The sequence below is a fragment of the Myxine glutinosa genome, chromosome 11 (genome assembly GCF_964187855.1).
Source record: "Myxine glutinosa chromosome 11, kmMyxGlut1.1, whole genome shotgun sequence".
NCBI classification, from domain to species: Eukaryota; Metazoa; Chordata; class Myxini; order Myxiniformes; family Myxinidae; genus Myxine; species Myxine glutinosa.
In genome coordinates, this window is record NC_136271.1 from 50923168 (window position 1) to 50940093 (window position 16926).

General features: G+C 47.8%; 2 protein-coding genes across 2 annotated transcripts in view; one reads left to right on the plus strand and one right to left on the minus strand.

The window, feature by feature from the left end:
• The window catches only part of RTF1 (RTF1 homolog, Paf1/RNA polymerase II complex component), a gene marked incomplete at its 5' end in the record, with an annotated part of 68781 nt that overhangs the window by 17623 nt on the left and 34232 nt on the right, over nucleotides 1-16926 (minus strand).
• The window catches only part of LOC137410862 (protein farnesyltransferase subunit beta-like), a 66370-nt gene continuing 65871 nt past the window's right edge, over nucleotides 16428-16926 (plus strand). The window contains exon 1 of the transcript XR_013624958.1: nucleotides 16428-16487. The gene's annotated coding sequence lies outside the window, so the exon portion shown is untranslated. The remainder of the gene's footprint in view (nucleotides 16488-16926) is intronic.

A 16926-nucleotide genomic window follows, 5' to 3' on the forward strand; every position in this document is an offset into this window, starting at 1 on the left:
CATAAAATAAGCCTTTTCTTCTTCCAGCAAATGCACATTGGACTGATCAGGATTCAATTACAAATTCAGCTCGCCAGTTGCATTATTAATGAGATGCGACTGTGTCGCCGATTTAATGGCCATGCACATTAAGGCCTGAAATTGGAATTTTTCCAAGGCCAAACCAACTCATTCACCAAGTTTTAACATAAATCATACGATAAATTTTACGGCGTAGCCCAAAGGGCAATGCAGTCGAGAACAGTGTTTGTCCATCCGTATGTATGTATGTATGTATGTATGTATGTATGTATGTATGTCCCATCAAACCTATACCAATCAGAGCTGAGGATCTGGTCACATGACAGAGCGATGTGATTACGTCTGATGTCATTACGACGTACAACGGCTGACTCCACACTCTGGCATTTTGATTCCAATGTCGTTCAGGCCAAACATATCGTCTAACCTGTCCTATATCACAATCGCCATGCTCTACCTTTATGTTTTTCATTCAGTGTGAAACACAAACAAACCGATTGTTAAAATGATCATCAAATATCAAAAGCAGAGACGTTATGGATCTTCCAACGACACAGTACGTATAGGCCTTAGGCTTCATGTCTTCATTCCTCACCTTCAGGCCGCTTCGGCCAAATTAGCCCAGGTTTCTTAATACAGTAGTGTTGTTTTCGTAATAATAACAAGTGAATCCTCTTGGATTGCGCTGAGGTTCGGGCATGGAATTTCTAGGAGGAAGTATAATTTGTATGCAATGAAAGTACATGTAATATGGGATCGAGTAAGATCGAGTAAGCTTCACCAGTGCGCGTGCGCGAATTTACGTCACGTCGGCAGCGAGAAGGCGTTCCCCAACACGAACCAATCAGGAACTGCCACGCCCACTTATATGATCTCAGAATTCCTGTGACAGGAATTAGCGTTACACTGGCTGGAAGTCAATCGCTAAAGGCGCTTCCTCAGCGCCAATCACCAGTGCGCGTGCGCGAATTTACGTCACGTCGGCAGCGAGAAGGCGTTCCCCAACACGAACCAATCAGGAACTGCCACGCCCACTTATATGATCTCAGAATTCCTGTGACAGGAATTAGCGTTACACTGGCTGGAAGTCAATCGCTAAAGGCGCTTCCTCAGCGCCAATAATCCCGTTAATACTAATATAATATATAAAATCGTAACACTGCAATCCCTTTGGCATTATTGCAAAGTTTCTAGATTGAAGCGGTGTATGGTTCATGAATCAATGATAAGTGGTGTACGGTACAAATAACGTGGAAGTAAGGAATTAGCCTCGGTTTTTTTTAGTAATATCATTTTCATATTAATGATAACGTAACGTTAATATTTTAGTAAATCTAATCGTAACACTAATCCCTTCGTAGTGACTGCAAAGTTACTGGAGGTTAAAATATATCATCTTCTATACATTAAAATAGTGGCAGTTTTGTGTCCGGCCATCACACTACGTCATTACGTCTATGATGTCATTACGACGGCTGACTCCACCGACCGACATTTTAATTTACTCGTTCACCCGCTCACTACGGGAGTGGCAGGAAGGGTCATTCCTCTTTGGGGTATAGATTACAGTCGATCTATGGTTGGGTCTCAAGAACATTGGGTGTGTTCATTTGCCAAGTTTCTTGTGGAGAGATCGCCGAGTGGTTTAATCTAAGCATTCGAGCAAGCACTCCAGTCAAAACAGTTAAGGAACGGCTGGCTTGGCAAGCCCTAACTAGCTGCTTGGTAAATGAGCACACCCCAGTCTTCCTCCCTTTCAGTTTTGTGTAAAACAGCAGGAAAAGTGTGTTTCATTGGTGGTTTTCAAAACAAAACCTTAATTGGTGGGTTAAAAGACTGCTACAAAAAACGCTACTTTAGCGGCAGGATGGGTCATGTTATTTACCAAACCCTTGTGGGGTATATCGATTACAGTAGATCTTCGCTCAGTTCTGTAAGTAAAACTTACCTCACGGATGTCGGGATTCCTCCAAATTTCTTTGTTTAATGGTACAAAGAAACATTAGCGACTGTTTAAAAAGCTAATCATATGTGTTTGCGGTTTATAATATTTTACAAGCCCAGCTACGCCGCTGTTAGACTTACGGTCTTGTTATTTTTAAAAAGTGATTCTTCATCATTGAGGAGAGACAGAAAAGGGTGGGGGGGGGGGAGAGAGAGAGAGAGAGAGAGGGGGAGAAGGGGGGGGGGCAGGGAAGACGGAGGGGTGTGTTACGTGCTCCTCCCCAAACCCCGGTCCAAAATCTTTCACATATGAAACGCCTCCTCCGAGCCCCGAGAGGAGTCACGGCAGAAAGATGTGTTATTCTGTGTGTCAAAGATCAATGGTGAAACCACACCAATTGTTACCAACAAACAAGTATTGCATAAAGGCCACACAAGAATAACAGCACAAAAACAATATTAATCAATTGTACGACAAATATATCATTCCTATGATGGTACCATCAGTTTCGTACAATATAACTCACTGTGCTCCAAGTGAGCGAAAATAACATTCCCAATGTCTCTGTCCCGGCTTCAAGTCAAAGTCGATCCACGCTCCAGTGATCGTCAGAACGATGTTGTATCGAGACCAGAATCCCGTTCGGTTGACAGTCACACTGCCAAAGATGGGCAAAGGTACCCTCAAGAGGCGACTGGGAAAACACACCTTCGGGTATGGACGTTCAACGGCTCCCCACACGGCGAACCGCAAATTCCCACTTGAAATCCACGTTACACATGCAAACCAGGCTAACGGCTGGATGCGTTGAAATGGTTGGAGCGAGGTGAAAAACCTGGAGCGATCCGAAATCGGGCGCGAGGCAAAACGGCCAACGGGCCCGTACTCGAGACGTAACAGCACTCCAATGATTCTCTTGGGAATCAACCGCAAAACCTGACACGCAGGTTTATCTGTCACAGCGATAACAACTCTGTCGCAGGAATCCCTTTCCCAGGAAATCCAAAGTTCACTCGTGACCCCCATTCGCCAGCGTTTGCTCAAGACCTCGAAGCAGCTCGGCTTCTGCTCCACCTTACTCGCTCCGCCTCCTTTTCCTCTTCTTCTTCATCCGGTTCCCGATCCGGTTTCCGGTTTCTTTTTAAAACTAATTTTTTTTTACCTTTTGAAAACAGTTATCTCCAATTCACTTAAACGACAACAATAATAGGACATGGAACCAAAAATGTTTACAGTGGATGAGAACCACAACAACAGAAGTGACGAATCCATAACACTTCCCCCCCTCAAGAAAGAAAGTTGGAACATAGTGAAAACTTTCTTTGCATGCAAAAACTCTTTTAACAAACAAAAGTAAAACTCACACCCAAATTATCAATTCACGTGAGCAACAATAATTAATATTCCCCAAAATAAAGCAACAAAACTTCCAAACAACCTACAGGAATTTCCAAAGTTAGTTCACTCTGGATAAAGCATCAGCAACGACATTGTCCCTGCCCTTTACATGCTCAATTTCCAAGTTGAACTCCTGCAAAGCCAAACTCCATCTCATCAACCTCTGGTTTTTATTTTTCATTTTTTGAATGAAGGTTATGGGGTTGTGATCAGTGAAGACTTTTATAGGAAAGGTAGTAGTTCCCAGATACACCTCATAATGCTGAAGCGCTAGCAGGAGAGCAAGGGTCTCTTTTTCCACGGTGGCATAATTTGCCTGATGTTTGTTGAACTTTTTCGAATAGAAGCACACCGGGTGATCCACGCCATCACCATCTTCCTGTAATATAACTGCCCCAACCCCCACATCACTTGCATCAATGGCCAACTTGAATGGTTCTTGAAAATCCGGGGCTGCTAGGACAGGAGAGCTCATTAATATCGCTTTGACGTGGGCAAAGGCAGCTTGACATTTGTCATCCCAAATAAACTTGGTCTCTTTCCTCAGCAAATTCGTTAAAGGGGCTACCACATCAGAAAAATTCCTGCAGCCGGTACCAACCAGCCATACCCAAGAATCTCATAAGCTCCTTCTTTCCTTTTGGAACTTGGAAGCGATCAATGGCTTCTATCTTGGCTGTCACCGGTTGCACCTGACCCTGACCTACTACATGGCCTAGGAACACCACCTGTGCTTTTACAAACTCACTCTTAGATAAGTTGATGGTCAACCCTGCCTCGGTCAATTTCTTGAAAAATGCATGAATTTGTTTAATATGATCTTCCATGGTCATGGTGTGTATGATGACATCATCCAGATAAGCCTCCACCCCCTCAAGGTCTGCAATGAGCTTATTAATCAGCCGTTGAAATGTAGCAGGCCCGTTTTTCAATCCAAAGGGAAGAACCTTGTACTGATACAACCCATTTGATGTGACGAAAGCCGAGATTTCCTTGGCTCTATCAGAAAGAGGAATCTGCCAATACCCTTTCAGCAAGTCAAATTTAGTTACAAATTTAGCTGGGCCTATTCTATCAATACAGTCATCAATCCTCGGGATGGGATATGAGTCGGTCTTGGTCACTGCATTAACCCGTTTTAAATCCGTACAACAGCGAAAACTGCCATCGGGTTTTGGAACCAACACACATGGTGAGCTCCATTCACTGCTGCTTGGTTCGATGATGTCATTCTCCAACACTAGGGCATGCCCGTACTATATCTATATCTAAAATTATATCCCCCCCTCTATTTACATGAAATGGTTTGGTCCATGAAATGTTTTGGTCCATTCGCAACGCCAAAGCGAACGGCGAACGCTTTACATGAAATGGTTTGGTCCATGAAATGTTTTGGTCCATTCGCAACGCCAAAGCGAACGGCGAACGGCTTGCGAGTACAGTGACAATCCCCCCCCCCCCCCTCTATTTACATGAAACATGACATGAAATTTGTCCGTTTAATTAGTTTTAAAACATAGTTTAACGCCAACATATGGCATGCACGTACCCGTACTATCCGTAATGGCGCACGCTCTCACAGGAGCTCCGGAAGGTCGTATATCGCAGTTACGATGAATCGCAAATTAGTTTTTATTAGTTTTATTATTAGTTTTAAAACATAGTTTAACGCCAACATAGCGCCAACATAGTTTGCAAACGTGAAATAAATGAATACGCTCTCAAATGTGCCATCCGAGGCAGAGTGTGTTCGCCACGTTCGGCACACGCGATAGCTCGCTGCTCTCTGATTGGTTGAATCGTTTTTTGGACATAGCTCGGTAAGTAATTGTCCGATTAATATGAAACCTTGAAAAGGCACATCCACGGGTCCCCAGCAATATACCTGGCAAGTTTAAAGTATATCGGACCCGTGGTTGTCGAGAAACAGCGGTCACAGACAAACAAACAAACACACAGAGATTACTGGAATTATAGATAGATATACTGAACCTCCTTCCGAAGATACTCCATCTTCACAGTGTTCATCCGATAGGGGTGTTGTTTCACAGGAGTGGCTTCCCCCACCTCAATATCATGATATACCAGGTCAGTACGACCAGGTACATCTGTGAACAAATGTGCAAACTCAAAAATTAGGCTGGATAGTTGTCCGTGTTGTTCCCTCGTCAAATGACCTAATTTCTCATCTAAATGACAACACTTCCGTGTTCGTCAATCTGGGACAAGCCTGGTCATCAAAGTTATCAAACTTCACACCGGCCTCAACCTCTGGATTCTCTTGCACCCCGACTATAGGCACGACAGGTGAGACAGGAACCATTTTTTCCACAGGCTTCCTCTCATAATATTTCTTCAGTCGGTTGACATGACACGCGGCCGCTTTTTCCGTCGGTCGGGAGTTGTCACCACGTAATCCGTTTCATTAACCCTCCTTTCGATTGCATAGGGACCAAAATATCTGCCTGTAGTGGCTGACCTGGAACAGGAAGCAACACTAACACTCGGTCCTCAGGACTGAAATTTCTTATCTGAGATTTCTTGTCATGTCTCACTTTCATTTTATCCTGTGTCACTTTCAAGTTTCTTCTTGCAACTTCACAAGCCTTTGCCAATCTGTGCCTAACCGTTGACACATACTCTACCACTGTTGACTGTGACTCCTCCTGTAGCCACTGTTCTTTCACTAATTTCAATGGTCCTCGAACTGCGTGTCCAAACACAAGTTCAAAAGGACTGAATCCCAATGACTCCTGAACAGATTCCCTCGTAGCAAACAACAATAAGGGTATTCCTTCATCCCAATCCTTGTCACATTCAAAACAATACGTTCTGATCATATTCTTCAATGTCTGGTGAAACATTTCCAAGGCTCCTTGGCTCTCAGGATGGTAAGTACTTGATCTTACTTGCTCCACTCCCAACAGGTGTACCACTTGCTGAAAAAGTGTTGACATGAAATTGGAACCCTGATCAGACTGGATGACCTTAGGTAGGCCAACCAAAGTGAAAAATTTAATCAAGGCCTTCGCAATAACTGCCGCGGTAATTTTCCTAAGAGGCACTGCCTCTGGGAACCTTGTGGAAGCGCACATGATGGTCAGCAAATACTGATGTCCAGCCTTAGTTTTAGGTAAAGGGCCTACACAGTCAATAATGACTCGGCTGAATGGCTCTTCAAAAGCTGGAATTGGTTTTAAAGGTGCGGATGGTACTTTCTGATTAGGTTTTTCCACCAGCTGGCAAGAGTGGCAAGATTTACAGAACTCCACCACATCATGTCGCAATCCTGGCCAGAAAAAATGTACCAATATTCTGTCACAGGTCTTGTTCACTCCAAGGTGCCCGGCCAAAAGTGTCTCATGCGCCAAACTCAATATCTCCTTCCGGTACGGCAGTGGCACCACAATTTGGTCATGAACTTTCCACTCGTCATTTGCTGGCACCTCCGATGGTCTCCATTTTCTCACGAGTATTTCCCCTTTCATGAAGTAACCAACAGGTATCTTCATAGCCTCTTCCTCTGTAACGGCTTTATCAATCAAACTCCGGATCTCTGAATCTCTGTGTTGTTCTTCAACAAGTCTTTTTCGGACCAGCACCGTTTGTTCAACCTCGTTCCGAGATGTCTCCGATTAGGTTTTTCCTCCATTTCCTCCATTTTTCCTCCATTTTCCTCCATTTCCTCACTCCATTTCCTCTTTTGGTCCAGATGCCACCTTTTCCTTCGGTTCCTTGATGTCACTCCCTTTCCTATTACCTCTTTCAGAATTTTCCTCCAATACCTCTAAGGAACCCAAATCCACATCGCCTTCCTTCTCCTTCTCTTCAGAGCGCATCCTACCCATAGCACGAGTCACTGCACAGGATGGAAAGATACCCGGAATCTCCTGCTCTAACTGTGTGGTGTTATTTTCCATACTAGGCTTTTCAACCAACATCGGATTACCAGAAACTCGACCACCGGCCAAATCATTCCCGATAATAAAAGAGATTCCCTCTACAGGAAGAGTGGCTTGTAAACCTACGGTGACCGGTCCTGACACCAACTCAGACTCTAAATGGATGACGTGAAGAGGAGCTTTAACATAGCCACCAACCCCCTGTAAAAGAACACTAACACCAGTTGCCGTCTTCTCTGACAATGGCAAAATGCCTTCAAGCATCAAAGATTAATGTGCTCCTGTGTCCCTCAATACCCGAACAGGTCTCTGGTTCGTTAAGTCCCCATCCAGTGACACAAACCCCTCTGAAATAGGTTTGTAAGCCTCTTGGACAAGGTCGTTCTGTGATGCCGTAACTTTGGCACAGGAACCTTCACAAGGCACTGTCCTCCAAGGACGATTTCTCGCATTGGCCAACGCATTCGGAGTTGCACTAGTTTGACTCCGCTCCTGATTTTTCCTTTTCAGGGCGTAACATTGGGACATCAAATGCCCAGGTTTCTTGCAAAAAGCGCAAGTAGGCCCGGAGGAAAAACTCGTGGTCTGCCTTCCCCCTGGAAGATAGGTATGTCTTGGAACTGCAGTCTTCTGATCCCTAAAAATCACGGTATCAGATTTGTCCTCATAGTCCTCTCCAGGCCGCCTCCATGAAAATTTGTTCTCCGAACCTCATTTTCCGTAACTCCCCTGGTTAACTCGAGGCGGGAAGTTAGGTTTGTGGAACCCCATCCTGTGTGTCAAAGCATAGTCATCTGCCACAGTTGCTGCCTCATACAACTCCGGTACGTTTTTTTCATCCAGATGTACATTAATGTCCACGTGGACACACTTTGAATTCCTCCACCAAGATCAATTGTCGTAACAGGTTGAAGTCTTTCCCAATCTCCTTCGAGTCACACCACCTATCAAACATGGTTTCCTTCATTCTGGCAAACTCCACATGGGTCTCACTCTCCCTCTTCCTGGCATTCCTGAATTTTTGTCGGTAAGCTTCAGGGACCAATTCATAGGCTTTGAGAATGGCTTTCTTCACTATCTCATAATCTGCACATTGGTCAATCGGTAAAGCCGAATAGATATCTTGAGCTTTACCCACCAGAACACTTTGCACTAACATAGTCCAGGACCCCACAGGCCATTTTCGCATTTGAGCCACCTTCTCAAAATGTAAAAAGAACTTGGCTACCTCCTTTTCATTGAAGGGTGGAACCAGCCTCACATGCCTACCAACATCCCAAGAGTTCTCACTAGTTGTCGAACTGGCCGGCATGGATACTACTTCTCTCCGTTCTCCCAGTAATTCTAGCTGCTTGAGTTTAAGTTCCTTCTGATACTCCATGTACCGTTCCTTTAACTCCCTTTCGGCTCTCCTTTCCTCTGCTCTTTCCTCTGCTCTTCTTTCTTCGGCTTTCCATTCCAACTCTTTTAACGTTTCCTGGCTCTGCAGTTGCATCTCCATTTTCCGGAGCTCCACATTTTCTTTTTCCTAGGGTAACCAATCCAAGGCTACCACCTCTTCCCATGTTCCTTGTCCCACTAGAGACTCCACCACCAATGTCTGCATCTCTGCTTTCTTCATGCTAACTCGGACCTCCAAGTTAAAATATTTGGCCAATATCATGAGTTCCGATCTTTTTAACGCCTGGAACTGCGCCTCATTAGGGGACGCCGCAAACTTTTCTGCGTCAAACACCATGGTGACTATCAGTTAGCACCTGTTAACCTTCACACAATTTATTTTCAAATTTTTAGAAAAATTTGGGAATCTTGGGAATTGGTCAATTCTGCCACAGTTGCTGCCTCATACAGTGGTCCCTGAAGAACGACCTTGTCAGTGGTCCCTGAAGCTTTCTGCGGAGGAAGAGCGATCGGGGAGGTTTGAAGAGGTTCAAGGGTGGGGCTATATATAACCCACGGGAGGCGCCCCCACCTGAGATGAGTCCTGAGAAAGCACACGACGTCCCCATGGCAGCACGGAGAGCGAACCATTGAGTTCTAAGAGTTGCGCCAGGGACGGCAGATGAGTAAGGGATCCCCACGTTGAGTCCCCAGAGAGTCCACCACCACCGGCTTAGAGTCCACGCAGTTTCGACCCGCTGCGACGCGGGAGCCAGATTGCGGAGGCATCGGTCGCCGTCGAGGTCCAGCCCGACGTCCCGTGCGGGATGAAGCCCGAACCATCTGCCCCAGCTGAACCTTCCCATTCCTCCTTCCAGCCAATCCACTCTGCAATTCCCCGTGTGAGTCTGTCTTTGTTTGTTCTGTCCCTGGGTTAATCAAGACTGTAATAGATAAGCTAGAATTTTCACTGTGTCCTTCTGGTCCGACCCTCTTTCTGCCTTTATTTTATTATCCTTCCTTCTCCTTGGTTTCTTTTGATTGTAAATAGTAAATAAATCATATTCGTATTTCAAACCTTTTTGCCTTCGTCTTCCTCTTCTTCACATCCGTGTCGTCTTTGTCTTTTCCCTCATTGAATATCTGTGGCACGATTTGGCGAACGTTTCAGGATCGGGTCTAGTCTTGGTAAACGGCTCATGCCGCGGTTCGCTTCGCTCGGCGCAACATCTATTACGCTGCGGCCGTGAGCGGGGGTGTTCCTTCGCGTACCGGGAAGCGCTGGTATTTAGGTCATAGGACTTGTGGGCCTAAAACCCTATCCAGCGCCGACCGGGCGTGGCGTCATACCCCCGGGACCACGTCGGTCAGTAACAGACGAGGGGCTTAATCCCCCCTCAAAGGGGAACCATAGGCCGACGTCGGGTTCCGCAACAATATATGTGTGTGTGTATGTATGTATGTATGTATGTATGTATGTATGTGTGTATGTGTGTATGTGTGTATGTATGTATGTGTGTATATATATATATGTATGTATGTATGTATGTATATATATATATTGTTGTGGATATGAGGATGGCATTGTTTTTGATTGTGTGTATTGGATTGTGGTAAACTGCTGTGTACCATTGGTTGGATATGGCCCCTCTTGCCTCCAGAGTTCTATGAAGGAAAAAAGGGCGTCTCGGTAATTAGTCCATAAGCATACACGTCAGCCAATCATAGAATGCCCCTGTTCGATAGCTTATATCTTATTATGTGTCTTAGGGTAAGGCTGTGTCTCCCATTAACTTAAATACTCCATTGTACCAAGTGAAATAAGAGTAGATCCCCTTTCATTTCATTTCAATGGCCAACTGCATTTTGGGCGGTTTTCTCTTCAACCACCATTGGCCACGAGGCAGGGTTGGGGAAGAAAGGCATGTCTCCACCTCGTCATAGAGGGGAGGAGTGAGCCAGCCCCACTCGACCAACCATGAACAAGGGGTTTGGCTAGAGAGGGCGGAGGAAGAACGTTTGGGGGAGGTTCGCAAAGGTTGAGGGGCGGGGCCTATATAACCCGCCGGCGGGGCGTTCCCGAAGGAGTGAGTCCAAGAGAGAAGTCGAGCAGTTGGGTCCGAGAGAAGTCGAGCAGTTGAGTCCAAGAGAGAAGTCCAGAGTTGAGACAAGGAGGGAGGAGACAAGAGCTGGGTCGTCAGAGAGTTGCGCTTTTACTGAGTCCAAAGAAAGAGCTGGGTCATCAGAGAGTTGCGCTTTTACTGAGTCCAAAGAAAGAGCTGGGTCGTCAGAGAGTTGCGCTTTTACTGAGTCCAAAGAAAGAGCTGGGTCGCCAGAGCAGATGCGCTTTTACTGAGACAAGCAGCTCCGACCCGTGACTCCGCGCACACGACAGGCTCGGTGGCATCAGCGGCCGTCGAGGTCCAGCCCGACGTCCCGTGCGGGATCAAGCTCCAGCCAGCTCCGTGCCGTCCCCCCGTCCCCCAGCCACACACCTCCTTCCAGCAATCCACTCTGCAATTCCCCGCGTGAGTCAGTGTCTTTGTTTGTTCTGTCCTGGGTAGGTAATTAAGCTTGTATAAGGAATTCACTGTGTCACCTGCGTCTCATGTTTCTGTAAATAATCGTGACTGCTCCTTTTTGCTTGTGTGTGTAAATAATAAATCCCGTTACTCTTCTGTACGTCTTCTTCCTCTTTGCATTCGGTCGCTTTAGAGTTTTCCCGATTGAGTAGCCGTGGCGCGATACGGCCAACGTTTGGGTTGAATCGGGTTTGAGTCGGGGAATAACTGTTCGGCCGCGGTTACACCACCGCTCGGTCAAAATAACATCTAATCCGCGGTCCGTAACAAATTGGTAGTCAGGAGTTGGGATTCGAACCTGGGACTAAATTTATTTAGCCCAAATTTTGGACACCAATTGTGTTATTACAGTAACAAATTGGTGTCGGGGAGTGAGATACGAGGCCCGAAGCGCGCTTAACGCGCTCAAAATTACGAGCTGCTGGAAAATTGTGTTTTAAAGCAAAACCCGAATTTTGAAATCGCGCCATGGCTGGTCAAGGCGACGGGATGCCGGTGGGAGAGATAGACGGGGTGGAATCGACCCAGGACCTCGGGGAAATGAATATGGAGGAGGTGATTGAGGGGGTATCAGGTGCACAAAATGGCGCGCTCGCGCACGTGGTTGAAGGGTCCCAAAATAGCGGCGCCACAGAGGGCGAGCCCGCGGTGGCGGCTGGGGACGCTGGGCAAACCGGGTTTGACCTCAGATTATTCTTGACCCAACTGATGGCAAAAATGGATGCTCAGGGTGAGCGAATGGATGCTCAGAGTGAGCAAATGGGGGCAATGAGGGACGAAGCGAAGGCTGATAGAGAGCGATTGGGGGGCGAGATGGGGGGCAAAATGGGAGAAATGGGGGGCAAAATGGGAGAAATGGGGGAATGGCTAGAAGCTAAATTTGAGGGATTAGACAAGAAATTTATGGGGTTAGACAATGGGATAGAAGGGGTGAAACATGGGTTAACGGGGGTGGAAAATAGAATGGCTGCCCAGGAGAATCAGATAGAGGGGGTGAAAAATGGGTTAATGGGGTTAGAAAATAGGATGGAAGACAAATTGCGGGAAATAGGGGAGCAATCCGCCCGGGAAATCGAACAGATGGGGAACCAGATAGAGGAGGTGAAAATCGGGTTAGAAAGTAAATTGGATGCTCAGAGGGATGAATTGGGACAGATGAGGGTGGCATCTACAAAAGAGATGGAGGAGATGAAAGAGGAGATACGACGAGGTGTAAGTGAGGAGGTCTCGGGGGTACGCGAGGAGGTAAAGCGAGGCGAAAAGCGTATAGAGAAAGAGGGGAGGAATAATACGGCTAGGTTACAGGGGGGCATAGAGGACCTGACGGAGGAGGTGGAACAGCTGACGGAGGGACAAAAAGAACGAACGGAGCAGGTACAAAAGAACACTGCGGTACTAGGAGGGTTAAAAGCAACACAAAGAGACATCAAGGACGATTTAATAGCGACACAGAGGCAATGTCAGATGGTACGTGAGGGACTGACAATGAGGTTGGACGAGGTGACAGAGGTAATGGAAACGAACGACCGGCAGGTAAGGACGCACATAGAGACGGTCACGGTAGCCTTAGAGGACGAACTTGAGGAGACGCAACGGGAAATAAAAGAGGTGAAGCAAAAATTAGAGGAAGTGGAAGAAGAGGTGAGTGAAATTAAGAAGAGACGGACAGAAACTAAAAGAGAAATCCAGGAGGAGGTGATGGAATATGTGCAAGGTTGGTGCTCAACTCATAATTATGTGCTCGCTAACCAAATAAAGAGTTTGCAGGTGGCGAAGGAGGTGCGGAGACGAGGTGCCAAGGTGAGTGGCGATATACGAGGAAATGTACATGATGTGAGGGGAGCTTCAGTCGGCTTGGGGGTTGTTGTGGACCCGGGTGTTCGTGAGAGGCCGTTGGTGAAGTGTGCGACAGGTACGGTGTGTGAAAAAAGAGGTGTGCGAGAATGTCCGACCATGGGGTGTGTGAGGAAAAAGTGCGCGCCGAGGAGTGAGTGTGCTGTCGAGAGTGAGTCGGTCGTAGCGCGTGTGCGAGGGAGCACATGGAAGCGCGTAGTGAGAAGTGTTACAGAGGATGTAACGGAAGCATGCACGCCTGTGGTGAGTGTTACGGAGGAAGTAACGAAAGAGTGTGCGCAAGAGGATGCGCGAGAAAGGTGTGTAACGGACGGGTGCATGGGGAAAGAGTGCGCTGTCAAGAGTGAGGGAGAATGCATGCCTGTGGTGAGTGTTACAGAGGGTGTAACGGGAGAGTGTGCGCGAGAAAGGTGTGTAACGGACGGGTGCATGAGGAAAGAGTGCGCTGTCGAGAGTAAGGGTGAGTGCGCTGTCCAGAGTGGAGGTAAGAGTAGTAAGGGTGACACGGAGCGTGAGTTGGTTGTGACAGGTGAGAGAGGATGTACACCTGGAATGGAAGGATGCACACCTGGAATGGTAGAGCGTGTATGGGAATGCACGCTGGAATTAGTAGTGAGGCACGTGGTTGGGTGTGCGAGTGAGAGCACACCTGTGATTGTCACAGAGGAGGTGACCGAGAAGGGGGCGCGAAGAGGTGTGTTGGTGAGGTGTGGGAATGACGAATGTGTGCCAAGGTGTTCGGTGGTCAGGTGTGTGACCAAGTCTGTGAGCGGAATGAGTGTACCTGGGTGTGGAAGAGAAGGTGCAATGACGAGGAGCATGGGAATAGCTGGATGTATGAGCAAGAAAGGGGTAGCGTATGCGTGTAAGCATGCAGGTGAGGCATCGACGGTAACCGGGTTAGTGGTTAAAACGACATTTAGCCGAATCGGGCCCTCGGTGCGTGCCGGGCTTCGCGTGCCGCGAGAACCAGCGGGGATCCGAACCACGGCGGGTTCGAAAGGACCGCCGTACGCGATCCACGCTGGGCCTCGCTTTGCACGGCCGCGTCCGTGCTCCACTAGGCGGAGCGGGCAGCCCGATAGAAAGGGTCGTCATGGCGACCCCTTTTTGTTAAGGCGTTCCGGCAGGTCGAGATCGGGCAATTGGATGGCTCCGCGCCGAGGTGGTGCGTGGGATCTCGGCCCGGGGAAACGTCCTTCCCTGCACCGAGTGCCGGACGCATCCAGCCGCCGGCACCAAACAACCCGCATTCATTGCTCGGCTTTACGAAGCCGGGCTGTGGAAGTGAATTGGCGCACCAAGAGGATCTAGTAAGTAGACGGGTGATGAGGTTAGTGTTTTGGACCCAAAATTAGAAAAAAGCAAAATTTGATGATTGGCAAAGGGATTGGCAGAGTGATGATTGGCAGAGGATTGGTACAGTGATTGGCAGATGATTGGCAAATTTTTGATTTGTTGAAATTTGATGTGCAAAATTGATAGTGAGAGATGCCCCGCTGTGGTGGGATGGCAACTCTGTCATCCCTCACAGAAGAGGGGGGCAAAGGAGCACTAGTTTATGGGGTTTATGGCAGTGTAAGCTCGCCGAGGGAGGGTTTGGATAATGTGTAGGGTCCTAGAGATTGACATTAGGTAACGTTAAGATTAGTTAGTGACTGATACCTGTAGTGGGGACGCAGGTAGATTAGTGTGGATGATAATGACGTGGTATGTGCTTAGTTTAAAGGGAAGACGGGGAGCACTAAGTTAGCAGGGCAACAGGTAGTTGAGATGATGCCGTGTGAGTGTTGGAGGTGTATTCAAGTGCAACAACAGGTATGAGGAACAGGTGTGATTGAACAGGTGTGATTGCACAGGTGTGCAGCTGAACAGGTGGATGGAGCAGTGTATGAGTAAGAGTGATAGTGATAGTGATGTGTATGGTGCTGACCAAATGGTCCAGGAAGAGGAGGAGGGTGCAGGTGGCACCAGGTGTGAGTGCACAGGTGTGCACCAACAGGTGTATGGAATAACTGGTAGTGTGAAGTATATGGAGTGTTGGAATGGATGGTAGTGGAGTGGATGGTGCGGAGGTGTGAATGGGGGAAGAGTGGACCCCCATCACGAATACCCGGAGCGGGTAGTGTAAGTGTTAGGTAGAGGGTATAGGTAAATTGTGGTTGGATATTGGCATCTGTGGTGCGGGTGGAAGAATGATGTTTGGATGGGTGCATTAGTGTTGTGGAAATGGCTGGGTGTGTAGCCTGTTAGTGTGTGTAGTTGGTTTGGGCACTCCACCACTGTGAGGATGTCGGCCAGGTGAGGCCGCAGGTGGGCTCTGGGAGCCGGCAGTTGTGGATGGGGCCCGAGGATCCGGAGGACGGACCCGGGTAGCCCAGTGCCAGAGGGCACCGAGGGGTGACAGAGCCAGGAGGGGCCTTCCCCAATTAGATAGGTTAGGGTGAGGAGCTAGGTAAGCTCGGGTGGCAACTGCAGTGGTGGAGGTGTGCAGGTGGGTAGACCTGCTGGGAGAGCTACACGTCACAGCCCAGAAATTGTGCAAGGGCACCGGGAGATGAATCGGGGGAGTGAGACCCCAAATTGAGAAGCACCACAGTTTGGTCAATGGGAATTGGTTACTAGAACCCATAGTGTAAGTGGCCAATGGATTGGCAGGGAAAGACCCCGGGTAGTGTAAAGTGTGTTAATGTCATTTAGAGGATAGTTAGGATTGGAGTCTCCTCGCACCATCTGCATCCACTCACCTGAGGTGACAGGTACTCCACACCATGCCATGTTTTGATTATTTTTTATGATGCAAATGTTTGGATTGTGAGACGCATCATGACGTGGGTGTGACATTGTGCTTTGATGTTCCATCTCTTCCTCCTTATGAGGATTGATGATGAATTGGGTGATGGCAAATTTTGAAGTAGAGGGATTGCGGAGATGAATTTGGTATCGGGGAAATATGGGAAAGACGTGACAGTAGTGACGAATTTGTAATGTGTAGATTTTGTACATATGGGGTAAGGGCAAGGGTAGTGTAGGTGACAGGGGGGTGACGTACGGTAGGGACGAGCTTTCTCACTTCGCCCTCCGTGCGCATTTCGCCTTGCATTGCCTTATTGATGTGTACCCTTGTGACCTTACCCCTCGCTCATTTGTCTTTTCCCTTTTGTCTCCCACATGACCTGTGCGCCATTGGGCGCCGAGGGGAGCGTGCGTGAGTCGGCCATTGTGCGCCCGGAACTCTCAGAACCAGCTGTCTGCATCGATGCACCACATGATGGACCACATGTCTGTGGCCGAGCACCACTTATGGACCCCATGGGTTGGGGCATGGCCCCTCTGCTGGAACCGGCCATGAGGGCCCGAAATCTTGCTGGCGGACCTTGGCCACAGGGCACCGATGCCCCACAGGTGAACCACACGTAGTCGGCCTGGTGGGCCATAAATAAATAAAAAGGACACATTGGGTGCATTTTTCAGTTCAAATTAGGCCGCCAGTAAGAAAAGCAAAGAAAATGACAACAACTGGAAGAAAATAATAATAGCCAGCAGAGGGAGCCGAAGAGCAAGAGACCACCTGCAGGGTTAGGGGTTGTTTGGTTATTTTTATTATTGAACACTGATGAACAATGGTGACTGCACCAATTGGTGCTTGAGGGTGTATTGGTGCGTTTTTGGGTGCTTTCGTGGTGCGTCGATGCAGAGCAGGCTGTCTCTCTCCCCCCCCCCACAGAAAGAACAATTACAGGTCCTGGGTTACGTTTTGTAAATAAAAGTAGCGTCAAGTGTAAATAATGCTCCCCACCGTCAATGTATAGTTTGAAGCCCATTCCGCAATTCGGTTAACTGT